The following is a 14640-nucleotide window of genomic DNA, read 5'->3' on the forward strand; positions in this document are numbered from 1 at the left end:
CTCAAGCCATGAAGTGATGCGATTCACCCCACTTTTGGGGTTGCTTCATGGTTGTGTGTTGCGTCAGCCGTCAACCCCCGGACTCCGGAGATAATTTTTGTCGTGTTTCAACATCCACCGATCTCATGATTTTACTTCTGACCACACTCATGATAAACTAATTGATTCGAGAACAGCCGATTTTAATGATTCTTGGTTGTTATCACCTTCAAGACTGCAGTCATGGCGCCCATGGCAGAGAATGATTAATTCCAATCACGTACGTGAAGCAGAGGTACTACATTTCTTTTGATACAGAAAGATGATGCGACTATCGAATTAGACACGTCATTAGCAGGAGTTCTTAAAGTCAACAACGTGACCGATATTATGGACTGCTAAAAATAATAAATCCAGTGTTTTTGGTCTCAATAATGTTACAAATGGCACATTTGTGTGACTTAATCAGCCATGGCTGCATAATAAGCATTTTTGGTCTGAAATGTAGTTGATTAGGTCAATCTAACAATTCCAAATTCAAAACAGCGTTCAAATAGTGTTCAGTATAAGTTTGCCCAGTAAAAATGTGACAAAATTAACTTTTCTTTTTTTCTTAACAGTATTAATTATATGTGTTGAAATTCAGGCACGTAGCCAGGGGGGGGGGCTAGGGGGGCGGCAGCCCCCCCCCGGAAAAAATCGAACCCCAGAAAAAAGATAAGCCCCCTAGTCCCCATGGTCGCCTGGTAACTGGGCTGTGTTTATGACTGCAGTCAGTCAAAGATTTGAACTGTGGATTAGTAAATATATGTCATTAAATCCAAGCAAACATTCTAGAAGACTTCTATAATTCTATAATTATAGTCAATAGTGTCCCCTAGACCGTAGGAAATGTAAAAATCTTAAGACGATGAGGCCTGAGTAAGTCGTAAATTCTGATTGGAGAATGCAGATTGCTGTTGTGAAGTTACCAAATTTACGTGAGTACTTGATTCTTTTCAATCCCAGTTTATTGCTGTCCTACAAATTTCTTTAATGCCAAATGTCGTCTAAAACACCCTGTTTCGCAAAAAATTTCCGGGGGACTGCGCCCCCCTAGCCCCCGCCAAGGGGCTCCGCCCCTGGACCCCGCTGGGGGCTGCGCCCCCAGACCCCTGCCACAGCTTGCTCGCTTCGCTCGCTGCGCAGCTTGATTGGACGCGTCGGCTCGCTTCGCTCGCCGACAGCCCCCCTCAAAGAAAAATCCTGGCTACGTCCCTGTTGAAATTGGCATTGGCTGTTATATTCCATGTATTCATCAATTAAAAAACTGATGATGTGAGCATTTCGAAAAATTATGGACGCTATCTTTTTGAATTATGCAGATTTGACTCCATGGTTGAAGCAGAACATGTGGGCATGTTCATTTGAAGTTGAGGATAAAACTTGTTACCCTATTAAAAGGCACAGTTTAGTTAACATCGTCATACTAAAAGGAAACAAACCCTTGATGGTTAGGATAATCGTCTCATCCTTTAGGTAAACTTTGTCACAAAACAATATCTTAATCAGGTGAAAAGATATCGCCAAAATCCGGCCGGCAGTGAGACGTAAACTTTGTCACACTACAAACATGTCACAGAGTTAACGTGGACCTCTTGCTGCAGCATACGCACCAAATTTGAAAGCTTTTGCCCAAAATTCGATCAAATTTCGATATTTTTGAATGAGACTAACTTAATGTGAAAGTATATAACTCAATAACTGTTGAATAGTGGTAACTAAGTAAAAAGACCTGCATGAACAAAATTAAAATTGAAATAACTCAGGAAAATCAGATTCTATTAATGATCTTTATTCTAATTTCAATGTAGTTTCGAACACTAAGCATTCAACTCTTAAACTATGATCGTTATGATCACAGATGTCCGATCATTCTATATCTATCATATCTTAGTAGACATTAAGACTTGTGAGGAGGTGACCTGCTCACCAGAAAACAAAAGATGTTCCCAATGGGCATTTCCGCATATAATTTACCAAACAGTATTTACTTTTACATTAAGTTAAGTTTTTGATCAATTTTCTGCTACATATTGAATCTAATAAAGTCTTCATTACTGAACAGTGAACATATATAAACCATATAAATGTATTCCCCTCGAGCACGAAGTAACCACACTATCGCACCGCACTCAACAGCATAAGTTCAAAGTCAGACCAATTTTTAAAATTGAGCATGTTCTCACTCTCTCAGAATTTTAAAATGCTCCTGTTTAAACTGATCGGCCCATGAACATGCTGATAATATTATGATGTATTCAAGAATCTGAAAGATCTACAGTATATTAAGCACTATTAATAGAACCTCAATCAGTAGTACACTCCCGATACATTGTTTCGCTGAAAACACATCCTCGGCATTTCCATGAGGTTGAGAGTATCACTACTTGTTCCATGAGCCAACTGAAAAAGGTGAATCACAACATGAAACTACTCTGATTATATTTTGTAAGAAGGTGAAAGTATTTAGTTGACTTTATGCTCTGGTTAGCTCGCATAAACTATCGTGACTCCACCAGCAGCCGTTGGAAAAATAATTGGAGCAAATTATAACATCCGCTACCGGGACAATTTCAATAGACAAGTCTCCTGCAGTTATCCAATTAGCTCATTGATCTGTAATAAACGCAGTGTAATTAGTTAATTACTTAATTAATTGTTTGGCAGGTGGTCCTGATCACGTGAGGTGGTAGTCAGGCCCCTCCTCGTCCATCCTCTCGCCTTAACCTAATCCTCGACCTTCAAACACTTTATAACCCTGACCATATTACTTTAAGTTTAACGTTTAACCTGAATTGTAAGATCAAACGAGTAATGGCTGTTCTCATGAAAGTTTTCGGGTGATTTTCTTTATCGTTGAAACATATTGTGTACTTATGTAGTATTTTTATCTATTAACGAAGGCACAATTGTATTATCCTCTTAATAGGTTATGGTACAGCAGCCTTCAGAAGATGTAGTTAATTATATCATTGATGCCTCGTGAACAGGTTAGTAGCATAGAAGTGTTCCTACCTTCTTATTCATAATATGTATTAAGTAGACCAACTCATGATTTATTAAACTTCTCTTTTCCACTATCCACTTCATAACTCTATAGAGTCACGCTATTGTCCTTACTAACAAGATAAGATATTGAAGACTTGATATCTGAAACATAACTTAGATAAAGATTTCATGATCATTACGAGTACCACTCTGGATATTCTTAAACCATAACTATTTTACTTCAAGATCCTATATCTGGCAGCATGTATGTTAATAAGAGATACAATCTCACTGTAGAATGTAAATTGTAACATGCTTGTTTGGTATATATTATATAATGTCCAAAATACAAACATCTCGCCCTCTTTCAAATAAAAGATCCTGGAGAGGTTCGCTGTTTATCAGTCTCATGATAAGATAATGATTCCAGGGGTAATATCCGGTAGTAGAGACTAGGTAGGACAAGTGAAACAGTCTTTTAAATAAGTTCATTCCAAACTTCCAAACAATACACAACTGTATTGACTAAGTTACGGCAAGGAATTAAAAGACAATAATACGTCATTATCTCAATGTCTGTACAATTTCAATAATTAATTAGAGTGCACTTAATTTCCGGTACACACTTATAGCAGCATGTGAAGTACAGAGCGCTGTGATATTATGTGTAATGTGTGACGTCACACTATAAATGTGTAATGTGTTTTGAAACGTCACACTATTAATGTGTAATATGTTGTGTCACGTCACACTTCTAAACCTCTGACGTCACATGAACTGTAATCCATCTTAATTTGCATGCTTTATTAATCTAAGCGGCGTGCTCAATATAATAATATATAGCCCTGATGTAATACTCGACATAAAAACGCGTGCGTTATATTTAACAACTCTCTATTTAACAACTCTCTCTCTCTCTCTCTCTCTCTCTCTCTCTCTCTCTCTCTCTCTCTCTCTCTCTCTCTCTCTCTCTCTCTCTCTCTCTCTCTCTCTCTCTCTCTCTCTCTCTCTCTCTCTCTCTCTCTCTCTCTCTCTCTCTCTCTCTCTCTCTCTCTCTCTCTCTCTCTCTCTCTCTCTCTCTCTCTCTCTCTCTCTCTCTCTCTCTCTCTCTCTCTCTCTCTCTCTCTCTCTCTCTCTCTCTCTCTCTCTCTCTCTCTCTCTCTCTCTCTCTCTCTCTCTCTCTCTCTCTCTCTCTCTCTCTCTCTCTCTCTCTCTCTCTCTCTCTCTCTCTCTCTCTCTCTCTCTCTCTCTCTCTCTCTCTCTCTCTCTCTCTCTCTCTCTCTCTCTCTCTCTCTCTCTCTCTCCCCCTCTCTCTCTCTCTCTCTCTCTCTCTCTCTCTCTGCCAAGTTTTCAGTAAACATGCTCGAAACAGACGACGTTTGTCTCTCGAAACTTAGTTCGCTAATGCGAGCTGTTGCCATGACAACCACATGCTATACACATTACACGGATGTACTAATTAATATACACACCAAATACATTGTAATGTATATCTGTTGCCATACTCTGTACCTAGTTGTGTACATCAGTATAAGTAGACACAGGCACATTATTATTATTTGTACGCGGGCGTAACTAGTTGCTTTTGTGTACATTTACACACATAGAGATGCATTAAACACAGTGCGAGCAGTGCTTGCGGTCTAGATGAAAGAAGTTGTGTAATATGTACGTGTTTACATATAAAATCAGCAGTGTTATGGTTATGTTTAAAATCTAAATCTTAATGTAGACTGGATTATCGGGATGGTAATTAGATATATTTGGTTATTCATTGATTAATCTGCGTCATTGTATTGTGTTATGCTAGTAACTTAAGTCCAGGTTATATGTAATAATTAATCATTAAATTTAGATACTCCAATTATGAATAATACTGTAAATACTGCCCTGTTTTAATTTTTTTTATCTAGACACTTATTTTACTTCGGAGTATTCCAACAGCCATATTGTTACACAAGTGCAACCAGCCAATTACAGGAAGCCGAAGGATTTGTTTTTAGCCAGTGACGGTTAAGGTAGTGTGTACCATACTTTCTTCGCCCGAGACTTTGCTGCAATGTGCAGCTCCTCATTTAACCCTCACACCCGATTTCTCGAGTATTCGGCTGAGTAGACCGGGGGGCTGCATAGACCACTCACGATCCTTAGCTGAATGTCAACGACACTCACCCCACGACCAGGCAGGCAGTGGGATTTGAACCCGCAACCTCACGATTGCAAAGCTGGCTAACCAACTGCGCTACCTGGCCAAAAGGTAGCGCAGTTGGTTGATGTGTGTACTATTGAGTTGAGTAATTAATGATTATGTTTTTAAATTTCAAAAAATAACAATACAAAAAATAAAATTGGCTTATTAACTTGGGCTGCTGATTTGATTAAACAATAATTAAACCTGACAAGGTATCAAGCAAAGAGTAAGAATTTGTCACACTTCATTACAAGTTTATTTCAGGCACCCATTGCTGATATGGGATTTTTGAGATATCAACAAAATGTAAAATAATGTAAAATAATGTAAAATAATGTAAAATAATGTAACATAATGTAGGTTAAGTGTTGCGGACCCATAATGATGATAATTTAATTCCTTCTCCTCCGTGACATGATGTGTGTACTATCAATTGCAATTATGTCAGCGCTTATACAATATACTGCTCGTATAATATAATACTAATATAACTTATACTATAACTTATACTACTTCTCAACTGTCGAGAACACATCTATTTTTTTAACATCGATTATTAAATAAAAGTCCGGCTTGATTTTGAAATAACGTACATTTTTGACCAAGCTGGTAAAGTCAGATCCACGGCCAGTGTCCACTAAGTAATGCCACGTACAATAAAAGTTTGATGGATCAATGTAGATCAATGTGGTGTTAATACAAGACATTCTCCTTAATCAAGCTATTAATCTTTTAATTACAGTACTGGAATGTACCTGATAATTCCATTCTTTTAAGATTTCCTACCGTTTCTTATTAGTACTGTACATGTGGTAATGAAGAGGAGGTATTTTCTGATTATTTTAATTTGCCAATTTATAAGATCACATTGTTATGGTGATTGGTTAAAAGTGATGTTTCCACTGCAACACTCAAGGTTATTCGTCCTTCTGGCAGAAAAACCTCAGTTATATATAAAAACCTTTCATATACCGTGGTCTATTAAACGACAGCAAGGTCTTAGAATGAAAGTCATACGTCTATAATTGATGCAGTGAAACATGAAACCTTTATTTCTCTCAACCATTCATTGATTTACACGAAAATTACTGTCGAGTTGAGACATAAATGTTATGTCAGAATATTCTAGAACCAATTCAGTTATGCTGTCCGGACACAACTCAAATACATCACAGACTAATCAGCTAGACTGATATAATATTGCCACTATATCACTGATATGAATCAGTCCCAAATACCTACGATCTCCTTTTGTTTTTTTGTTTGTTTTTTATGTCAAACTTTCTTTTTACTGACAGTGACAATGTCTGTTCCCCAGTAATGTAGGTACTGCAATGACCACAGTTATCGACTTAAAGATGTGCTTGGTATTGCTTTGTGTTTGTTCAACAATGTTCAATAGTAGGTACACAATCTCTGTAGGATACCTATTAGAGAAACAATGGCTTCATTAATCAATAGATGGACAAGGTCTAAATAACACATACTATCGTAAAACTGGCCATCTATATAATACTGATATATCTAGTAGTATATCTAATAGTATAGATAGTAGTATATATAATAGTGTATATATAATAATTATATTGGTATATAAGCGGCCTCTTTATAAAAATGTCCCCGTCTTTATCAAGAATTATTAATAATCAAGAAAAATGCAAAACCAGAACCAAACAAAAGAAAGATAATCAAGGAATCTTGTCGGAGTTTTGTTAAGCTTATAGTGTTATGTAGGATGACGCAGGTTCCTCGTGGTATCTTTAACTGAAACTTGCAATCGTGACGCACTGCCGGCGCTTCTAACCTTCAGTGACGCAAACTGACGCATACTTTACAAACCAACACCGTTCAAAGAACCACCCACTATACTTTATATAAGATGTATTTATTATACGTAAATTTGATCTAGGATGACGCAGGTTCCCCCGTTTCATCAACTAAATAACTGAAACCAGCAGTTTTAACCCAGAGCCAGCTTGCAGTACGCACAAGCCGATCCATAGTGCATACTTTACAGACATAGTTCCGCTCACTACTTTATGTAAGCTATAATTATTACACTTTAATATTACATTAGTTAACAGCCCTTATCCAGGTTGAGATATTTACAGCTGACACGCCAACTTCCTGACGTCACATCTCCCTACTTGGCTCTGAGGATGAGTTCATTTCACGGCATATAATAATTTATCCGCGAACATCCTCAGTTCTATAATATATGATGACATCACATCTAAAGTTGTCCTGAGAGAGAGGGAGGTAGCAGTTTGAATATTATCCGGGTTATAGCGCGGAATATGGCCTGTTGTTAACAGTGCTGAATCCGTACAATCACACCGGGTTTTTGCAGGACAACATGTACAGTACAAGTACGCTTTATATATAGAGCTATCCCTCAGATCTGGTCGTGAATACCACGTGACATCACCATAAGTCACGTGGGCGTTTCAGCGACCACGTGGGCGTTTCAGCGACCGATCAGAGCGCGGTATTCAAGTCACAGTACTAACTGAGCGACCAATCTAAGCACTGCATTCAGCCCGCTCACGTGGGACAGAGGTCATATAATTAGGGCTTCAAATATCAACTCGTTATTCCTTATATGGGATAAGTGGGAGATAATGACCAGTAAATGTAGCGCAGGTTGAGATTCCCGTTTTGAACATGCCCAGAAAGTAACCAGTATTTTATGCTTCTTGGGACACCGCCAATATTACACTATTTCTATTAATAGGGTCATCCAATTAGCAGAAATAATTACAATTAACATACTACATAATAGGTATAACTACAAGTTACAAAGATCTCAGACCTCATGGAACGGTTATTGTTGAATGTAATAAATGAATTACATACAATATAATAATACGAACTGAATACAGTTATATTAGCTTAACACTAAAATCAGCAAACACCTCACATCCTGGCGGACTGCCAGAAAAGAGCTGTTAGCATCTGTTGGGTGACAAACTTCAGATCTCATCTTCATGGTGTCTCCGCACATTGTGTTGAGAATAGAGGGTGGGGCCTCATGACACTCTACAAGCAACTATTAAACACCCATATCAGTATGTGGTATGTGTTTAACATAGCTCAAGAGAGCCAATACTGGGTTACAATTGTAGAGACAGTGCCTTTTCAGAACACCTAGGTAGGGTCATAGAATCAGGGCATCACGTTCTCAGGGTCAGGGTCAGGGTCAGGGTCAGGGTCAGGGTCAGGGTCAGGGTCAGGGTCAGGGTCAGGGTCAGGGTCAGGGTCAGGGTCAGGGTCAGGGTCAGGGTCAGGGTCAGGGTCAGGGTCAGGGTCAGGGTCAGGGTCAGGGTCAGGGTCAGGGTCAGGGTCAGGGTCAGGGAATAAGGGTATCAAGTTCTCAGGGTCAAGCCGTTAGGGTCAGGGCCAAATAGTAGAGATTTAATAGGTAGTTAGTACAATTTCATCGCTCAGTTGGGATGGGCTATATGGTGGAATATAATTAGGCGGTTTAAGGTATACATCTCCCTATTTAAGAGAGAGAGAGAGAGAGAGAGAGAGAGAGAGAGAGAGAGAGAGAGAGAGAGAGAGAGAGAGAGAGAGAGAGAGAGAGAGAGAGAGAGAGAGAGAGAGAGAGAGAGAGAGAGAGAGAGAGAGAGAGAGAGAGAGAGAGAGAGAGAGAGAGAGAGAGAGAGAGAGAGAGAGAGAGAGAGAGAGAGAGAGAGAGAGAGAGAGAGAGAGAGAGAGAGAGAGAGAGAGAACAGAATAAATGGCGTTCAAGAGGCACAGCGTAACATCACCGTCACTCCCTTTTACTAAATCTGACATTTATGAGCTTCAGGAAGAGTTCAGGGTTGCGCAACAACCCTGTCACGAGTTCAATGTCATGTCACGCGTGTTCAATACCTCTGAAGCTCTTCTTTTGAAGTAGCATCTTGTTGGTTGTGAGCTGCACTAATTTGAGAGTTGTAGAAGAAGTGTAGTAGTGAATGAAAAAGAGCATCCAAACATGGAAATATTACTCCTTTCAGAGTACACTGATGACCTCAACAACAATCCAACCACGTACGTGAAATTAGCACTCTGTTGGTAAGTACTCCAGAAATCCTACTTAGTTCCTGAGAGTAATCAGAGAGATCATGTTGGCAAATGTCCAACAAGTTCAATACCATCTGGCGGTACTCTGATACAGTACACTGTAGAGTTGTCCTACAAATGGGCGTGGTCACGTCACGGAGATAGGTGTGGTCACGGAGCTGAACTAGTGCAGTGATTTGTATTGCTAGAGGTGATCTAAAAGTGATTTAATTGTGTGTTATATTCGGCAATTATCTTAAACACAGATCATCAACTTCTTATAAAGTGACAGTATTAACTGCACATCATACACGCTTTATTCTGCACACTGCACACTACAGCTAAATACAGACATACCCCTGATCATTTGCATGTATTTACTGTAGAATTATCTGTCCCCGTATAACCTGGTAAATCACTACACACTACACACTACACACTACACAATACACACTACACACTACACACTACACACCACACACTACACACTACACACTACACACACTACACACACTACACACTACACACCACACACCACACACTACACACTACACACTACACACTACACACACTACACACTACACACTACACACTACACACTACACACTGCACACTACACACACTACACACTACACACACTACACACACTACACACCACACACCACACACCACACACTACACACTACACACTACACACTACACACTACACACTACACACTACACACTACACACTACACACTACACACTACACACTACACACTACACACCATTTCCATTGTCAGTGATGAATAGTTTATTAATCTTGCAAAAGTGGTCGCCATTTCATCAAAATTATCTATTGTTCTTCGGTAACATTCTCCTTTTATTTCATTTAAACATCCATATTTCAAATGGTATTGTACACAACTTTCTAGAATGCGAATATTTCAACTTAATATATACCAGGGTAGTTAACAAACACATCCAATGTTGATTGTTGTTTTTTGATACCATAAATATTTACTGTATGTCGTTACCACATGTTCAGTAAAGTACATCAGACAGGAGAAGGTATATACAATCATAGATGTGGATTCTGGTGGGGAGGTGAAGTATAATTTTTCGACACGCGACAGCAATTGACCAATCAAACCCCAGAATCACTGTCACGTGTAAAAAATATGCCTCATCTCCCCATCAGTATTTACATCTATTGAACATGAGTAAATTAGACAGTAGCTGTTCAGGAGCTATCTGTTCAGGAGCTATCTGTTCAGGAGCTATCTGTTCAGGAGCTAGCTGTTCAGGAGCTAGCTGTTCAGGAGCTAGCTGTTCAGGAGCTAGCTGTTCAGGAGCTAGCTGTTCAGGAGCTAGCTGTTCAGGAGCTAGCTGTTCAGGAGCTAGCTGTTCAGGAGCTAGCTGTTCAGGAGCTAGCTGTTCAGGAGCTAGCTGTTCAGGAGCTAGCTGTTCAGGAGCTAGCTGTTCAGGAGCTAGCTGTTCAGGAGCTAGCTGTTCAGGAGCTAGCTGTTCAGGAGCTAGCTGTTCAGGAGCTAGCTGTTCAGGAGCTAGCTGTTCAGGAGCTAGCTGTTCAGGAGCTAGCTGTTCAGGAGCTAGCCGTTCAGGAGCTAGCTGTTCAGGAGCTAGCTGTTCAGGAGCCTCCTATTGACTACAATTCTGACATTGAGATTTGAGACAGGAGCTCACTATTCTAACACTTTTAACTGTTAAGGTATTATAATATTCTAAATTAGCTGCAATACTTAATGTGTAAACTTAGTACCTACCGACAATATGCGAGTAGCTCAACTAGTTCCTGTATAAAGGAATCCAGGATAACATGGTTTAAAAATGATGTCAAAAATACCGGATCTTTCAAATCTGGCAGTTTTCCAACTCGCCCAACTCAACAGCGCACATTAATATAACACTACGTCGACAGCACCCGCAGCCGTCAACAGCCAATAGAAACACCGGAAACTCTCAACAAGCCAATCAGAGAAGCAGTTGAGTATCCCGTGATAAGACGGCTCCACTGGTCCCAGTGATCTCAAGTTTGAGGAGCTGGGTCGGGTTAGATTTCAGTGTTGTCGGTAATTCGATTGAGAAGGCTGTAAAACTCATTAGGGACACTGTGAGTGTGTTCTAGACTTGATTTATAGAGGGAGTGTGGGTACCCAGATCAGGCATGCTCTCAGAGATCTACCAAAATAGATTACACTACTTAATTTAATAACTCTGTGATAGCTAGTACTGTAAGTTCATTATTTCATGTTATATCCTTGTAACAAGTAATATTCTTAATGGGACGAAGGCTGTGAAGTGTGTGATATAAGTGCTGTGATGTAGCTCATAGACTTGCCCGGTCACGCCAGGGCATCTTCTCAAGCACACTTCTTCTAAAATGGGGCATGTCCTGACAAGACACAATCCTCTGATCCTATTCTAACAAGACACAATCGTCCGATCCTGTCCTGACAAGACACAATCCTCTGATCCTGACAGGACACAATCCTTTGATCCTGTCCAAACAAGACACAATCGTCTGATCCTGACAAGACACAATCCTCTGATCCTGACAAGACACAATCCTCTGATCCTGTCCTGACAAGACACAACCCTCTGATCCTGACAGGACACAATCCTTTGATCCTGTCCAAACAAGACACAATCGTCTGATCCTGACAGGACACAATCCTTTGATCCTGTCCAAACAAGACACAATCGTCCGATCCTGTCCTGACAAGACACGATCCTCTGATCCTGACAGGACACAATCCTTTGATCCTGTACAAACAAGACACAATCGTCTGATCCTGACAAGACACAATCGTCTGATCCTGACAAGACACAATCCTCTGATCCTGTCCTGACAAGACACAATCCTCTGATCCTGACAGGACACAATCCTTTGATCCTGTCCAAACAAGACACAATCGTCTGATCCTGACAAGACACAATCGTCTGATCCTATCCTGACAAGACACAATCCTCTGATCCTGTCCTGACAAGACACAATCCTCTGACCATGTCCCGACAAGACGCAATCCTCTGATACTATCCTGTCTCCTGATAAGACACAATCGTCCGATCCTGTCACAATCCTCGGATTTTTTTCTCTTGAGTTTAACCAGCTTGTACAGGTAACCAAACAGCACAACTGAAAGGATCCGGAAATCTGTACTTCTCACCTGTGCAACGTCCTATCCCGATATTATGGAAATATGGAAAGGTGCACTGAGAATAAGGAGGCATCGAAAGATGATAGAACATCTCATTATAAGTAAGTATGGAAGCCAAGTTCGGAAAGGAGATCTTGAGATCAGCAAAAAATTCCTAGAAACCACCTCAACAAATACAAGCCAGAACAGCTGTCTTTTGTATTTAATTATGATTAATGAACTGATTTACTGGACAGTGAATAAATACTCTTCTGCGGGGGAATACTTTGACACCCTCTAAAACTTTAAACTCGGCGTGACACTTTACAGATTCAGTTGTTTTTTCACCGCGTGGGCTCCCAATGCCATATCTTACAGAGATCCTTGCAACCAAAGCAACTCTAACAAAAGGAAATAAACTCCTGCCAAGACCATTTTATACTGTTTGATACTCTTACATTTGACCAAGCTGAATCAGGTCGTAGCTAGAGCGAGGCCAATTTATTAGCTTGAATATTTGAACCTACACTTTGGGATAAGACCAACAATTAACAAGAGAAATCAGTTCCCCAATTACACGACTCATAATAAGCTACCACTGATTTGCAATTTTACTTTCTTGTACAATTTCCGATGAACGAGAACAAGTGAAACAAAGATTTTAATTTATGCGTATAGAGTATAAATTTAACACATGACAAAACAATTAAACCAGAATAGTATTTAATTAAAACCCAGAACAGCAATTAAAGGAGCGTTACACGGTAACCATGGTAACAATTATATGTGACCGTAACATCGTAACCATGGTAACGTTTGTGATGCGTTAGAGCCTTCAGTTAACGTTTTAATGATAGAGTAAATGAAATGTGCAGTGAAATCACCAGTGTCCTGAATGTGAAGGGTGGTTCAATTGCCGCCACCAATGTAATACACTTGCACTTGCGCCAAATTCCAACGAGAGTACCGTGCCAAATACCAAACCATATATGGCGGTGCTGGATATACGGACCCTTGTCAACACTTGCCAGGTCGCGGCATGACAGGAATGCGGTTAAACGGGTACATTTTACGGAGGGAACCTAGGATTTAGGTTTTATAAGGGAACCTAGGATTTAGCTTTTAGGAGCCTAGTATTAGGAAGAGCCTTCGGTTTATCATTTGAGTTCAAGTTAAAGCCAAAGTCTTTACAAGGAACCTATTTGAACAGATAAAGGACAAGCATGCCCATAATTCAAAAAGGCTCGTTGGAAAGATTTTGTAAATGTTTATAAGGAGATTTATTCTGTTCAACCAAATTATTTCTACTCAACCTTTACCCACTACCCTAATTAATAGCAACTTCGAAAGTGGTTATCAGTTCTCAATAATATAAATCAGTTCTCAATCACCAGCTCACTCCCCAATCTCACGACCTAGATCGTGGGATTAATTTGACTACTCCTGAACACAAATCACACAGCTGAAGTAGGCCTGCAAGTGGAGACTCGCGCCACATAAACATCTGGGGTAAGTAGCAGCGTGATTAATGAGGGGTCTCTTTCGGGGTGTATTGAGCACTGACTTGCTCTCTCTATATCGTGTACATTGTATACATTTTGTAGTTCACGCTCAGGACACCATAGTGAAAGTGAAAGTGAAAGAAAGTGAAATACTGAGTTTATTGCACGCTGTTGACTATGGAAGAAAGGAACTATACGGTGATAGCCAGGTGGTGTTAGAAAGTGATGAATGAACTGTTAAGTAACTTAATAGTTTGAAAGAAGCCAATAATTGATGTTAATGGTCAAGCTATCGAGATTTATTTGCTTGCTGTTCTTTATATTAAAGGGGGAAATCCTGAGAAAGATTTTCCCCTTACTTGTGCAGATAACAATTATTCATTAACAGAAGGACATAATATAAGAGCTTATCACGATATCACACAGCGTGTAATCGCGGCAGGTAATTTGGTATTCGCTTCCTACTGTAATGTTACTTTGAGTCGGTTAGGTGGGGGATTTCAGCCCACCTAACCGAAGGAAGTAGAATACAGAACCAGATTTAGGGAGAGAGAGGTTACACAACATTATAGCATGTGTAGACTTAGCTCTAGTGTGTAGACTGTAGTGTGTAGACTTAGCTCTAGTGTGTAGACTGTAGTGTGTAGACTTAGCTCTAGTGTGTAGACTGTAGTGTGTAGACTTAGCTCTAGTGTGTAGACTGTGGTGTGTAGACTTAGCTCTAGTGTGTAGACTGTAGACTGAAGGCGAG

General features: G+C 39.9%; 1 protein-coding gene across 1 annotated transcript in view; it reads right to left on the bottom strand.

Moving 5' to 3' along the window:
• LOC134820601 (coiled-coil domain-containing protein 96-like) overlaps window positions 1-13685 on the bottom strand; it is a 63037-nt gene extending 49352 nt beyond the window's left edge. Inside the window, exon 1 of the mRNA XM_063831093.1 lies at window positions 13682-13685. The gene's annotated coding sequence lies outside the window, so the exon portion shown is untranslated. The remainder of the gene's footprint in view (window positions 1-13681) is intronic.
• Between the last annotated feature and the right edge of the window lie 955 nt (window positions 13686-14640).

This window comes from Bolinopsis microptera, chromosome 9, assembly GCF_026151205.1.
Source record: "Bolinopsis microptera isolate Bmic1 chromosome 9, MBARI_Bmic_1.0, whole genome shotgun sequence".
NCBI classification, from domain to species: domain Eukaryota; kingdom Metazoa; phylum Ctenophora; class Tentaculata; order Lobata; family Bolinopsidae; genus Bolinopsis; species Bolinopsis microptera.